Source organism: Montipora foliosa, chromosome 3 (genome assembly GCF_036669935.1).
Source record: "Montipora foliosa isolate CH-2021 chromosome 3, ASM3666993v2, whole genome shotgun sequence".
NCBI lineage: Eukaryota > Metazoa > Cnidaria > Anthozoa > Scleractinia > Acroporidae > Montipora > Montipora foliosa.
Window position 1 is genome coordinate 69,825,863 of NC_090871.1, and position 12,500 is coordinate 69,838,362.

At 37.6% G+C, this 12,500-nt stretch overlaps 1 protein-coding gene and 1 long non-coding RNA gene across 4 annotated transcripts in view; one reads left to right on the top strand and one right to left on the bottom strand.

The window, feature by feature from the left end:
• LOC137998118 (uncharacterized) overlaps positions 1 to 2,938 on the bottom strand; it is a 16,636-nt gene extending 13,698 nt beyond the window's left edge. The window contains exons 1-3 of one of the 2 annotated variants that reach the window (XM_068844538.1): positions 2,813 to 2,938; positions 2,212 to 2,261; positions 1 to 1,413 (exon numbers count right to left, since the gene is read on the bottom strand). The exon at positions 1 to 1,413 is cut by the window's left edge and continues 361 nt beyond it. The gene's annotated coding sequence lies outside the window, so the exon portion shown is untranslated. The remainder of the gene's footprint in view (positions 1,414 to 2,211; positions 2,262 to 2,812) is intronic. The other variant, XM_068844537.1, reaches the window with a different exon arrangement.
• Positions 2,939 to 3,069: 131 nt separating this feature from the next.
• LOC137998119 (uncharacterized) overlaps positions 3,070 to 12,500 on the top strand; it is a 9,705-nt gene continuing 274 nt past the window's right edge. Inside the window, exons 1-5 of one of the 2 annotated variants that reach the window (XR_011122691.1) lie at positions 3,070 to 3,228; positions 4,682 to 4,778; positions 8,674 to 8,892; positions 10,525 to 10,725; positions 12,062 to 12,201. This is a non-coding gene — a long non-coding RNA (uncharacterized lncRNA). The remainder of the gene's footprint in view (positions 3,229 to 4,681; positions 4,779 to 8,673; positions 8,893 to 10,524; positions 10,726 to 12,061; positions 12,202 to 12,500) is intronic. The other variant, XR_011122690.1, reaches the window with a different exon arrangement.

Below are 12,500 nucleotides of genomic sequence, written 5' to 3' on the forward strand. Positions count from 1 at the left end.
GGTTATACGTAAGACCTCACATTTATCAGGGTGAAAATGAAGCTGCTAATTTTCACTCCATTGCTGTAGCGTGTTGAGGTCGAATTGAAGTTGTTTCTCATCGTTTTCATCATAAATAGTCCTGTTAACCTTACTGTCATCCGCAAACAGGTGCATGCTTGACTTGACGCCGGTTGTAATGTCATTAATATAAGCAAGGAACAGGACTGGCCCAAGTAGGCTACCTTGGGTAACACCGGAAGTGACTATCCTCCAAGGAGAAAAATAGCTGCAGAAGGATATACTCTTTGTTTTCTACCAAGGATAAAGTGGGCTAGCCAGCTAAGAAGATTTCCACCAATTCCGTATCCCTTCAACTTCACCAGCAGATGCTGACAAGGAACAGAGTCGAATGCTTTTGTAAACTTCAATAAAATTACATCCACTATCTGTGATTCATTTCTTTCTTTGGCCCATGAATGGAAAGTATCAAGTAATTGCGATAAACAAGAATGCTTGTTCATGAAACCAAATCGCTCATCTATGAAAACTTGATGATCTGCCCAAAAGTTTACTAAATAACGACTTCATAACAATCTTCTCGCAGATTTTACTTGCAACTGAAGTTAAGGAAACAGGTCTGTAGTTTTCTACTTTGTCTTTTGCACCTTTCTTATAAAGCGGAATGACATTTGCTATTTTCCAGTCGTCAGGAATTTCATCACATTTGAACGAAGTATTAAACAGAGTGCATAGGGGCAAGGCTAATGAAGTACTGCAACATTTTAAGATTCTTGAATGAATATCATCGGGGCCACAGCTTTTATTGGCATTTAATTGCCGCAGGAGCTTTTTCAACCTCACTGGGAGTAGTTGATACTTGTGTAAGAATTTCAGTGCTGACAACTTGTAGGAAGTTAGGAAGAAGAGTCAAGTTTTCTAATGTAAAAACAGAGGCGAAATAGCGATTTAAACTGTCCGCTATGTCCTTGTGATCGGTGAGAGTAATTGTACCGGTCGACTTTAAGCTCCACAAGGTTATTTGATCCGTTCCAACGTGAACGAACATAGCTCCAAAACAATTTGCTATCGTCTTCATTTGCAGTCTTGACACTAAGTTGTTTAAGGTATTCCCAGTGTGCTTGGTTGCATGCTTTCTTTGTTCTATTATTCAAATTTCGGTAACATGCCCAAAGATTGTCAGAGTTTAACACCTTGGCTCTCTTGTAAACAATTCTTTTCTGCATAATCAACTTTAATACGTCCAGCGTCAGCCATGGTGCGTTTTTCAACGCCTTTTCGTTCCCTCAGGATAAATCCATTTTAATCTCTTGCAAATGGAGACCGGTGCCTTTTTGCAAAGACAGAAGTTCCTGTATTTTAGAAACTCCCTCCTTAAACTTGGACAATCCTGTTAAAGTCACACCTTGATTTCTCAAAAAGAAAAGAGGATCAAGGTATTACAAAGTTATCAGTTTAGGGTATTACAGAAGATGCTCTGAAACTTTTACTATCATACATGTACGTAACAGAACGAAAACAGTATGTCAAGATAAATATCAAATGGTCTGATTGGAAATTTGTAAAACATGAAGTTTCCCAAGGTTCTGTCCTGGGTCCACTTCTCTTCAATATATTTTTAGACGAAGTGAATTTCTTGAACATCTCGTGCTCTCTACAACTATACACTGACGACACATGTAACAGCATACTCTTCAAGCACTAATCTGACTACACTTCAAATGAACCTAAAAAACAACCTTAATCTTCTCACCACCTGGTTTCATGTGAACTTCTTTACTGTGAACCACACTAAATCTCAATCAATCACTTTTAACAGAACAAGTTTACCAGCACCCTTCACAATAGACAGGGATGAACTAGATAACATTAGCCAAATCAAACTTCTTGGAGTAACTATTGACAACTCTCTCTCCTTTCAAGTACATATCAAGGAAATCTGCCGTAAAGTAAATGCAAAGGTGTCGATCCTCTGTCACATTCATAAACTTATTCCGCAAGAGACAATGCTAAAACTTTACATGGCATCTACATGTATACTGCCCCACTTTGAATATGCAGCCGTAACTAACCGCTATTCCTAGGCCTGAAGAAAGGTCTACCTGAGAAACTAGAGTCAACAAAGTTAATGCATTTGCTTTGCGGACTCTTCTTAGACTTCCTAAGACAACCTCATACAATGAATTACTAAAATTTGCAAATTTAAAATACCTGGAGCACCGGCGGATTGAACAGTCACTGGTACTGGTACACAGAAGGATCTATGGCAGAAGACCAAATTATATATGCAAAATGTTCATACAAAGAAATAGCCATTACAACCTTTGGGGACACCACGAGCTTGTACTTCCCCAACCAAATTCTTCTTGGACCAATTTGCCCGATAAGTTAAGAACTACAGAATCACTTTCCCTGTTTAGAAAAAATCTGAAATCAATGAAGCTGTCCTCATACAAATGTAATGGTATTCCATGTAAATAGATCGCCCGTCTTCAGACCTTAATCTGCTCACTTTGTTAATGGATTGTTTTTTGAGTTTTTATTTTTATTTATTTTTAATTTATTTATTTTTAAATTTATTTTAATATTATTTTATTTTATTATTTTTTTTTTCCAATACAATAATGCACATTTGCATTCAAACGAGCTTTTGCTCATTTGCAATATGTGGGTAAATAAAGTTACTTACTTAGTTACTTAATTGGTCGGAAACTCTTTTAATATCATTCTCAGCCTAGCAAACCAGCAAAAAAAAATGACCTTATTATCTGTTCAGGCTTACTTGTATTCACAGTTTTCCAGAGAGCTATACCTCAATTAAGTTGATGAACAAGAATACTCTCCATTATCGGCTTTGTCTAGCAAACCCTTAAGAGTTATCAGTGATGAATATTCCCTGCTTCCCATTTGTTACAAAAATGGCCACCGGCTCAGCCTTGTTGTAACGTGTTTTGATATTATGTACGCCACGTTCAAGCTTCCCACCTAAAACTTCCCAGGACAATGAGTTGAATGCGAGGGCCCTGGGAGAGACACGAGTTACCAGTATCTTCTGGGTAATATAAAAAAATGGCGAACAAAGTTGGCTGTCAATGCAAAAACCTTTATTCACTAAAGGGCTAAATGTAACAAGGCTTTATGAATCATGGCTTATGGTTGCCAGCTTTACTACAGTGTAAGCCAAACAGGATGTGAAGTGGAACCAATGTACAGATCTTCTAGTACCAGGTAACTTAATAATTAAGAAATATGGACTGTAATCAGTATGTGGAGTATTTAAAGGATTCTGGCTACATCCCAGACTTTGATAGTCAGCTAGAATCTTTATTATGCTTCATCAGATTATAAGATGATAATTATGCTGCTGCTCTTCATTATCATCGACAGCTTGCATGTATTACATTTGCAAGACTTCATTGTAAATTAGCTTCATGTAGCTTAAAAGAAAAATAACTAATATTCTGTTATTATGTTTAAATTGCATTTCTTTGTCTCGCGTAGAAGTGTAAGTAAATTTATTATTTGATTAAAACGTTTTCGTGGATTCACTGTTTCTGCTTTTAATTAATGTCACTTACTTTGCGGCCCAAAATACTAGCAATCAATGTGGGTTTCTCTAGACCCTGTGACCTCATACCTCTGGAATTTCTGCCATGCTTAGCATTGTAGGCTTTTTGTTAGGTAACTAGTTAGTGCATGTTCAGGTTGTTCCTGGTAGTTTCATTGAGTGTGCATTAAGTACTAAGAAAAACTTCATCAAATCTTAGTGGTAAAATATCCTGACCACAGAGGCTATGGGAAATTCCAGAAGGATGCAACTGACAAATTACTATTGTTTAAAATTTTTGAAATCCCTATTTTTTGGTGTCTTCCCTTTGTGGATTAATAATGATAACAGGACTGAGTGGAGTCCAATGCAGTCTGTAATCATAATATTATATTAAGTGATTATCCAAATCAGATGACTGTGTAGTGGGAATCCGATTTGTTTAATCACAAGTATGATTACAGACCAAATTGAATGACACAAAGTCCTGTTACCAATTAATCTTAACCATTACAATTTCTGAGAAAACAAATACATTCCTTTTTCACTGTCTAATGACTTTGTTACAAATTTGTCCATTTTGGAAAATCCCCAGTTTTGTAGGGTAATTGGTTGGTGCGATGATTATTGTGATAAATTGTGTGATTGGTGGATTAAGCTGAGTGCACTTAATATGATTGGCTGATATAACTGTCTGATTTCACTCTCCGATTTCAACCCTACACAATAATTTTAGTCACAAAATAAAAGTAGTTAATGCACCAATCAAATTTGAGAAAACTGTAATGGTTATGATTAATTGTGAAGTTACCCCGTGAATGGGATGAGGTATTCGGTGCAATCTATTCAACAAAAATTTCCGGAATTTTCGCTCCAAAACTCAGTGGAATGGTTGAGTCCAACCATAAAAGTTTCGAAAAAAGTGGTCCACCTTTTGAGGTGGACCACTTTTCCCGATCGGAGCAGTCTGAATTTTGGTTGAATGGATTGCGCCCATTAAAATTGGTATCCACTACATGTAAATGCAGTGGCAAGAGTCGATGAGTTTCAGTGCGAAAATATGGGCCTTAATGAATATACATGTATCAACTGACTCCTTTGAAATGTATTAACTTAATCCATTTGTTCCTTTAGAACATGACCAGCACAGATTTTTAGGTTTGCTTGAAAGATATCCAGCGGTATAACAGGCTTCACGACCCAATCACTGTCAACTACATCACTGCGGGATGTAAGTAAAGGATGCAGGAATTGCCAGCATTTGCTTAATAGAGTGGTAAAGTGTGACGTCACAAATATTTAAAATTATAAAACTATAGGATTCATTAAGATCTTCAGAAAGTACATGATGAAGAATGACCATTTGCCAAAAATTAGCATCTTATTGCAGTTTGGGGATGAGATATTGGCCCTTTCATGCTACAGTGACTCCATACAAATCCTTATAATTTTGTCTTTGTTCTAAACGGTTTAGAACCAAGACAAAATTGATTTTTGGCAAGCGGCCATTCTTCATCATGTACTTTCAGAATATCTCAGTAAATCCCATAATTTCATAAATTTCGTTTTTGTGATGTCATCACTTTACCACTCTATTACAGGCAGTCTCTTCTTTGGTTGGCTGAGCGTGTGGAGAAGATGGGCACGAGAAAAAAATGTTTCTCGTCCGAGTCTACTCCTCGCGCTCGACCAACTTGCATCTCTGGAAGCGACCCCCAATTGATGAATAAAATCTTCCTCACTCTCAAGACTGAAAGGATTAAAAATAATTTAAATAAGCAAATTTACAACAATTTGCACATGATCTCTTCGCAACAACAGTTGCCTGTATACAACCAAAACACTCACATACTCCGTTTAAGATTTTGTTGTAAAAATCACGACATTAAATCTTATTTAATTCTAAAATTAATCAACATCGATAAAAGAGGTCTCTTTCATTATCATTCAGTGCTTAAGTCGCTTTTTTGGACCTTACTTGAAATCTGCAAAATCTAACAATATTTATTCTTATTCTTCAAAATACGATTATTGGAAATGGTCACTAATAAAAATGCGGGGTCCCTAGAGTACATGTGTATTTCCAAAAACCCTCATTATGAGGCACGAGTTACAAAAGGAAACCAGTTAATTTCTCTCATAGTTTTCCCTGTGGTGTCAATTTTTGGATTGGCCGTTACCATGGCAACATCACATCTAATGACAAGTAGATATATTTTTATTTTTGACCTAAATTTCTTAATATTTACCCTTTTCTTTGATGAATTTTTTAATTCTTTGCCACATTATGGAAATGATATTGCCTGACATTTTTGAAGTGGTAAAAAGTCAAGGTCAGTCAGACAGTTTTGCCAATATTCTGTAATTTGTCATTTTTCTAAATACATTCGATTAGCTCTGACAGATTTCAACAAATTTTGGGTATTTGATTGGAACTGTATATGCTTCGAACTGAGCCAATTTTCAAAAAATTGTACCGAATGAGACACATGATTTCATTGGCCACTTTTCCAACAATGAAAATCTCAAATGGAAATGAAAAATCCTGGTAAATCTTGGTGAACAACATCGTAGACTGAGATTCTCCGTGAAAGACAGTCCAATTCGTAGAGTTTAAAAGGTCTCTAGGTCCCGTAACCAAACAGTTATTTCCGGGAACGAAAAAGAGTGTTGGAATTTTTATTGGAAAGGAAAGTTTCAGTAGATGATATCAATAGTTTCCCTGCAAACTTGAGCAGCCGGCCTTGTTTTCGCAAGATCGAACGCATTTTAGACCTACAGTCAATAAACAGCGGTAACTAAGGAGAGTCTGTTTTTGCGTCGCATAAGCTTCCTTTGGCTGGGGCAAAAATGAAAGAGCTTGCAGTTCTCAAAAAGTAAGTGACTTACCATCCTCTAGCCAAACGAGCAACGTTATTTAGAGCGAAATTTTTAAATAGGGCAGAGAAGTGACTGGCAATGAATAGGAATGCTGAATATGAGGAGAACAATGACAATGACAATAATTGTTATTGCCAGTGTTGATGGGGAATGAAATCCAGACGGGTTAGAGGACATTGCATTGAGAGAGGACTCCAGTGAATCTGAGTGAATCAAGAGCAGATGAATAGGCAATATGCACAGGAATAAGGGAACAGAACCAAGGTTCTGGGAAATAAGAAGAATTTTCTTATGTCAAGAAAATCAGGCTAATGCTTGATTTTGAAAAATTCAAAGGTGTGTATTAAATCGTGCTATTTGCCTACTGTTTAAGTAAAGTGTATCAACTTCCCAAGCTGCCTCCTCAGCTCAACATTTGCCAGTTGCTACTGATTTTCTAATTTTCCACCTCAGCAGCAATAAAAAACTGACTTGAGCCTTCTTAAAATGTCTCACTGCAATTTGAAGATTAATGAGAATGCAAGGATTGCTGCCAAGCATTCTAATTAATGTTGAAAACTGCATTGAGATGGATTGACACTACAACACTGTATCATAACAGCAATGGTATTTGACGCACTAGCTATTTGTAAACAAGATGCTCTCATCACTGTGACATAAGTGATGAGAATTTCAGTTGCTGAAAGGTCAAAAATGAGTTTTGTTACCCTTATTATATTAGACCAAAAGTGACCACCCGGCCAATATGAAACACTTTGCAAAGTGTTGAAAAATTTCCTGGAGAGGACTCAGACCCACAGAACAGCTTTGCAGAATGTACCTTGAGTTCATGTCCTCCTTGTTCCTTTCCAGCAATAAAAAACAGTGGTTATTAAATTCGTTTTTAAGATAACAACTTCTGAGAAAATTGAGTGTTTTTAAGGGCTTTAATGTAGTCATGGTAACCTATGGGATCACAATAAAGAAAATATCTTAGTTAGTAACCAGTTGGTATTTCAAATTGTTAAACAACACTGCTGTTATGATACAGTGTCTATAAAGGTGAACGTTTTTAAAATAGTCAATGTTTACCCCATATCACAAATAAGGAACCCTGTGGTTATTGACTTCAGGGAGTGAAACTTAACAGATTTTACTCTGTCTAACACCAGATGATTTTACTCATCAACTGGAGGCATCCTAGAGCATTTGAAGTGTCAATGTGTTTAGTGAAGTATGAATCACTGCCTCTCCTTTACTGTCATCACAACGACATATTGATTTACAGTTGTCACAACAAGAATGAAATGCGCAGTCTTCCTCAATATTTAGTGAATACAAAATATTCTAGGATAACTCTTCTTTTGCAGGTGATTGTGGTAACAAAAAGAACTCTGATTTTGCATTGACCTCTAATTAGGTCATCTTTTCATTTTCTGGATGATTGGCATGGAACTGTGCAAACAGCCTGTGTTTTGCTAAATTGATGTGTACTGCTCCTCACATACATGATGATGAAAAATGCAAACTGATGAAGCATTCCCCTCAAAATTCTAAGTTGGAATAAAACACAGTAAGGGGCATTTTCTCCTTCGACTCTTTCAGCTTTACAATGTAGGGCAGCTGGAGGGCCTTTATTTTATCATCTTTGTGCTGGTGGTTTGCAATGGTGTGATTTATATCCTTTCTGTTTGGGTTAACTGCTATTGTGACAGGATTCACTATTCCTAGAAAGCGTGAAATTATGTTTCTTGCTTTCTCAGTTGCAGTTGCTGTAATTAAGTGCATTAGGAAAGAGGGCACTCAGCATACCTTCATGTAGTTGCACATACATTTAAGTATTATTTTTCCTGTAGAGAATGTGATTGGCATTACCAATGTGCATTATATTGAGCGTTTAATAAGGTTTATTTTCATGTTATTCCTCTGATTTTTTTCTTTTCTTTTGGAGTTGGCAGGTGCGTTGGGGAATTCCCAATAACACATCCCTTCAAATCTTACCACCTACAATTTCCTTTGAGACATGCATAAGATTATAAGCAAAAAAAAAAAAAATCGTGAAGGTTGTATTAAAAATAAATAATACACGTATCACCTTTGTAATTATACTAAAAATTTTTCACCTCACTGACTCTCTGTGAATAAAAACGTCGACTTATTGTTTTTTATTCAGTAATATTAACCTCGCCTTCGGCAAATAATTGTTAAAGATCAGACGCATTCTTCTCCGGTGGGGTAATTACCAAAACTGTAACACTTTCTTGCAGATTACCACCCATGTAACGAAGTCTCTTGCCCATATTACGGAGTGTGCAAGGCGATGAGTGCAACCAATCATTCGTGTGTCCACACTCCATGTGCTACAAATGAATCTGAACCTCTCTGCGACAACGACGGATACACTCATCAGAGTATCTGCCAATACAGATACAAGGTCTGTAAAGACAAAGAGGAGCCTGGAATCAAGCATTATGGAGGCTGTACACGTGAGTGTTGCCATTACATTAAGATGGTTCATATCTAGTAAAAGAAACACTGTAACATAATTAATCACACCAGTATGCCAAACTGGGTAAGTGAGTCACAATTGTATCGGATTCCACTTCCAGAACCACAATTTCCTTTTAAGTTTGCTTGATTTTCCTTGCCCTCTCAGCATGTTTTTACTGATTCAGCTTCTCCACGTCACATCCTCTTAACAAGACAAACTCCTTCGCCTTCAGGCCCGGGTTCCTCGAAGCATGGTTAGCGCTAACCAGCGTTAAACACCATGGAAACCTATAGGTTTTGAGACCTCTTAACCAACGGTTAGCGCAAACCAGGCTTCGAGCAACCGGCCCCAGGACGTTCGCGCTAATTGTTTGTGCGCAACTTTTACTGCGCAGGTAACGCGACTGTAATATGCCACGCATTACTTTAAGCATTAGTTAAGACCTTATGGCGACAAAAACGGCGGGGGAAATTTCTAGGTCGGCTAAAGAATGGCACATTTATTTCCAATTCATCATAAAACATTAAAGAGAAAGGACAGGGAGGCTGGAAAAGGTCGCTAATCGAGTATTGGTTGAAAGTTTTGAAAACTTGAGGAAGATTAGTTTTAGTCAGCAACGTTGCGTAAATTTAATGAGGTTGGTTTTCAAAAATGTTTTTATTACGTTACGAACTTCTTAGTTCAAAATGAATGCATGTTTTTGTTGTTCTTTTTCTTTACTTTCATGAAAATGTATCTTCTCTTCCCAATCCACTTGAATAGTGCAGGCCTATGAGGAAACAGACAGAGATTATATTTCACAAAAACCACACTCCAGAATATGAGAAAGACGGCATTGGAGAGATATGATACAAAACAGTAACCAAATAAAGATAACGCCTGCTTGAAACTTCTAGAATTTTTTGTTACAAAAGACTTTCATCCATCGATCCTGTCTTGGGTTTCAGTCCTTCCCGAACAGGTGACACAAAATCGTGACAAACTAAATTTTCCAAGAGCTTCGCAAAATCACGTCTATTTCACTCCTTTAGATCATCATTTTAAGACACGAATAACTTGCTCTTCTTACAATCTACAAAATATGATGAAATAAAAAAATCACAATGTAAGAAGTTATCTTTTTTTTAAAAATTTCTTTCCTTGTGTCCTGAAGTCCGGATGTGGTTACAGTGGGTAGTGCTTGCGAAAGCGCACGTTGAAGATTTACTCTACTGTTTACGAGATCCCCAGCGGCATGTGATTATCTTAAAAACCCACTCCTTTCTTTCTATGCACAGAAACCTTCACTCGAACATATTATTTTTATGATTTCCGACGGATGTGTAGATGAGGCTATCTCGTTATGATGACCTATCTATCGAAATTTCCCAATGCCTTTTTCTCCGAAACAAAGTCGGTGACCCCCCCCCCCCCCCCCCTTTTTTTCTTTTCTTCTTTGGAATAAGTAATTTATGACCAAACTTCAAGCGAGAAATGAAACAAATTTCAATCGGTGGGACGATTTTCGCGCGAACGTCCTTAAAACGTTTCAGTTGTCTCATTTAATATTCCTTATACTGTACTAAACAAAACTGGGATTTGGCAAACGTAATTTGCTCTCCTTAAAATATTGTTCTTTTTTTTTCAGGAGCTCCAGAACACATGCAGTGGTTTTGCAGCGCTTGGAGTCACCAATCAAAGTATTATTCATGACAGCCAAATGACCGCCTCCTCTCAGCTTTCACCTAATACTCTAGCCAGCCAGTTACGGTCGCCTAAATGGTAAAAGAGGAATTGGATGGTGGACAAAAACAGCCAACAACACCAACGACTGGCTTCAATTCAAGTGGTGAGATAATTTATCAACTTCAAATGCTCAACACGCTCAGACAGTCATACTTAGAATGCTGACCTGAAATAAAAGAATTAATTGTAGCGCACGCAGCAATTTGCCCAACCTTCTTTACTTGCCTTGGCGTCAACCACCCTACATTAAACCTTCAAAAAATGAAAACACAACTCACAGTATTGCAGCAGTCCTACAATCTGCGTTAAACGTTGGTTAACGTACTGCTTTAGTCCTCACCAATCCCAAATAAAACTCCACTGCCCTATAAAAAGTACAAGACTTGCTTCCTCCTTCCGGTCCTTATTAGGGACCTTCAGATTCTAGGACGAGAACGACTACGAGTACCAAATTTTCTCTTAGAAAAACATTGAGCGCGCGCAAACCAGCGTCATCTTGGCGGGAAAAACGTGTTACCGTCGTCATTTTAGTACGAGGTTTTGCAAAAATGTCGTCGTGTCAAAACATGTCAACAAAACGGTAGCAGTTTTGGCATTTTTCGATCAGCAAAAAGGCCCAGGTAACAGCAATAAGAATAACTGAGCAACCTATGCTGCTAACAAATAGTAAGATTAATCGTACGGGGTATAAATCTTCTTAGTATTTTCGCTAAAAACAAACAGTCAAAACTCGTACTCGTACTCGTTCTCGTCCTCGTCCTAGAATCTGAAGGTCCCTATTAGCATCACTGACCTGAAATAAAAGAATTAATTGTAGCGCACGCAGCAATTTGCCCAACCTTCTTTACTTGCCTTGGCGTCAACCACCCTACATTAAACCTTCAAGAAATGAAAACACAACTCACAGTATTGCAGCAGTCCTACAATCTGCGTTAAACGTTTGTTAAAGTACTGCTTTAGTCCTCAGCACTGCCCTATAAAAAGTACAAGACTTGCTCCCTCCTTCCGGTCCTTGTTAGCATCACGATTACAGCAAAGTCAAAGTCAGCTTTAAATGGGCGTTTCCGCAAAAAATCAAAATTTAAAGAAGCTTGATCTTAGCTTATTACTTCCCTGCTATCTACAGATACTAGCAATTTCTAAGGGGAAGAAGGACGACATGAAATTGTAAAATTTTCATACTTGAATCACAACTGCAGCGGTATGTCGTTCTTGAAAATTCGAGGCATTCTCAACTTCAACTACCACTGTCCATACGCATTCCAACAGGCTTCCAACATTAAAAAACATCGTTTATGAAAAGTACCGTCACTTTGCTTTTTTCTTCAGTTTGTTTTACAACTTCACATTTAATTTTTTCCCCACGTACTGATTAAACCCTTTAGTAATGAATCCTGATGGTATTCATGCTAATCGAAGTGCCTTTTTTCATACTGAAGGAATTCCACCGTATTGGCGTTAAATCAAGCTGAATTATTACAACCCACAAGTTGCCAGTAGCCATCTCTGCCAGATAATTATTTTCACTTTGTTCCAAACAGGCAATACAACTGGACCTGTTTAAGAATGGAAATCAACGGTAAGTAACTCCCTTAGAAGAGAACAGCAGCCTACGTAGCCAGCTCAAAAAGGAGAAAAAAGGGAAAGCCGTGCAAATTAGTCTTGCATGCAGAAAGAAGTAACCAATAGGCCCTTTGCATGCTTCCAAAATTCACCACCACCTTGTTTGCAAAAAGTTATTCACTTCATCTGCATATGCAATACACTTCGCGCGGTGAGTTCTTTACAAGTTTTAGCTCATGCTAAAATCTACAAGTTGAATCTTCGAATTCTAGGCTTCGTGATGAAATTAGCTAGCCCGGCGTCATCACGCATCAG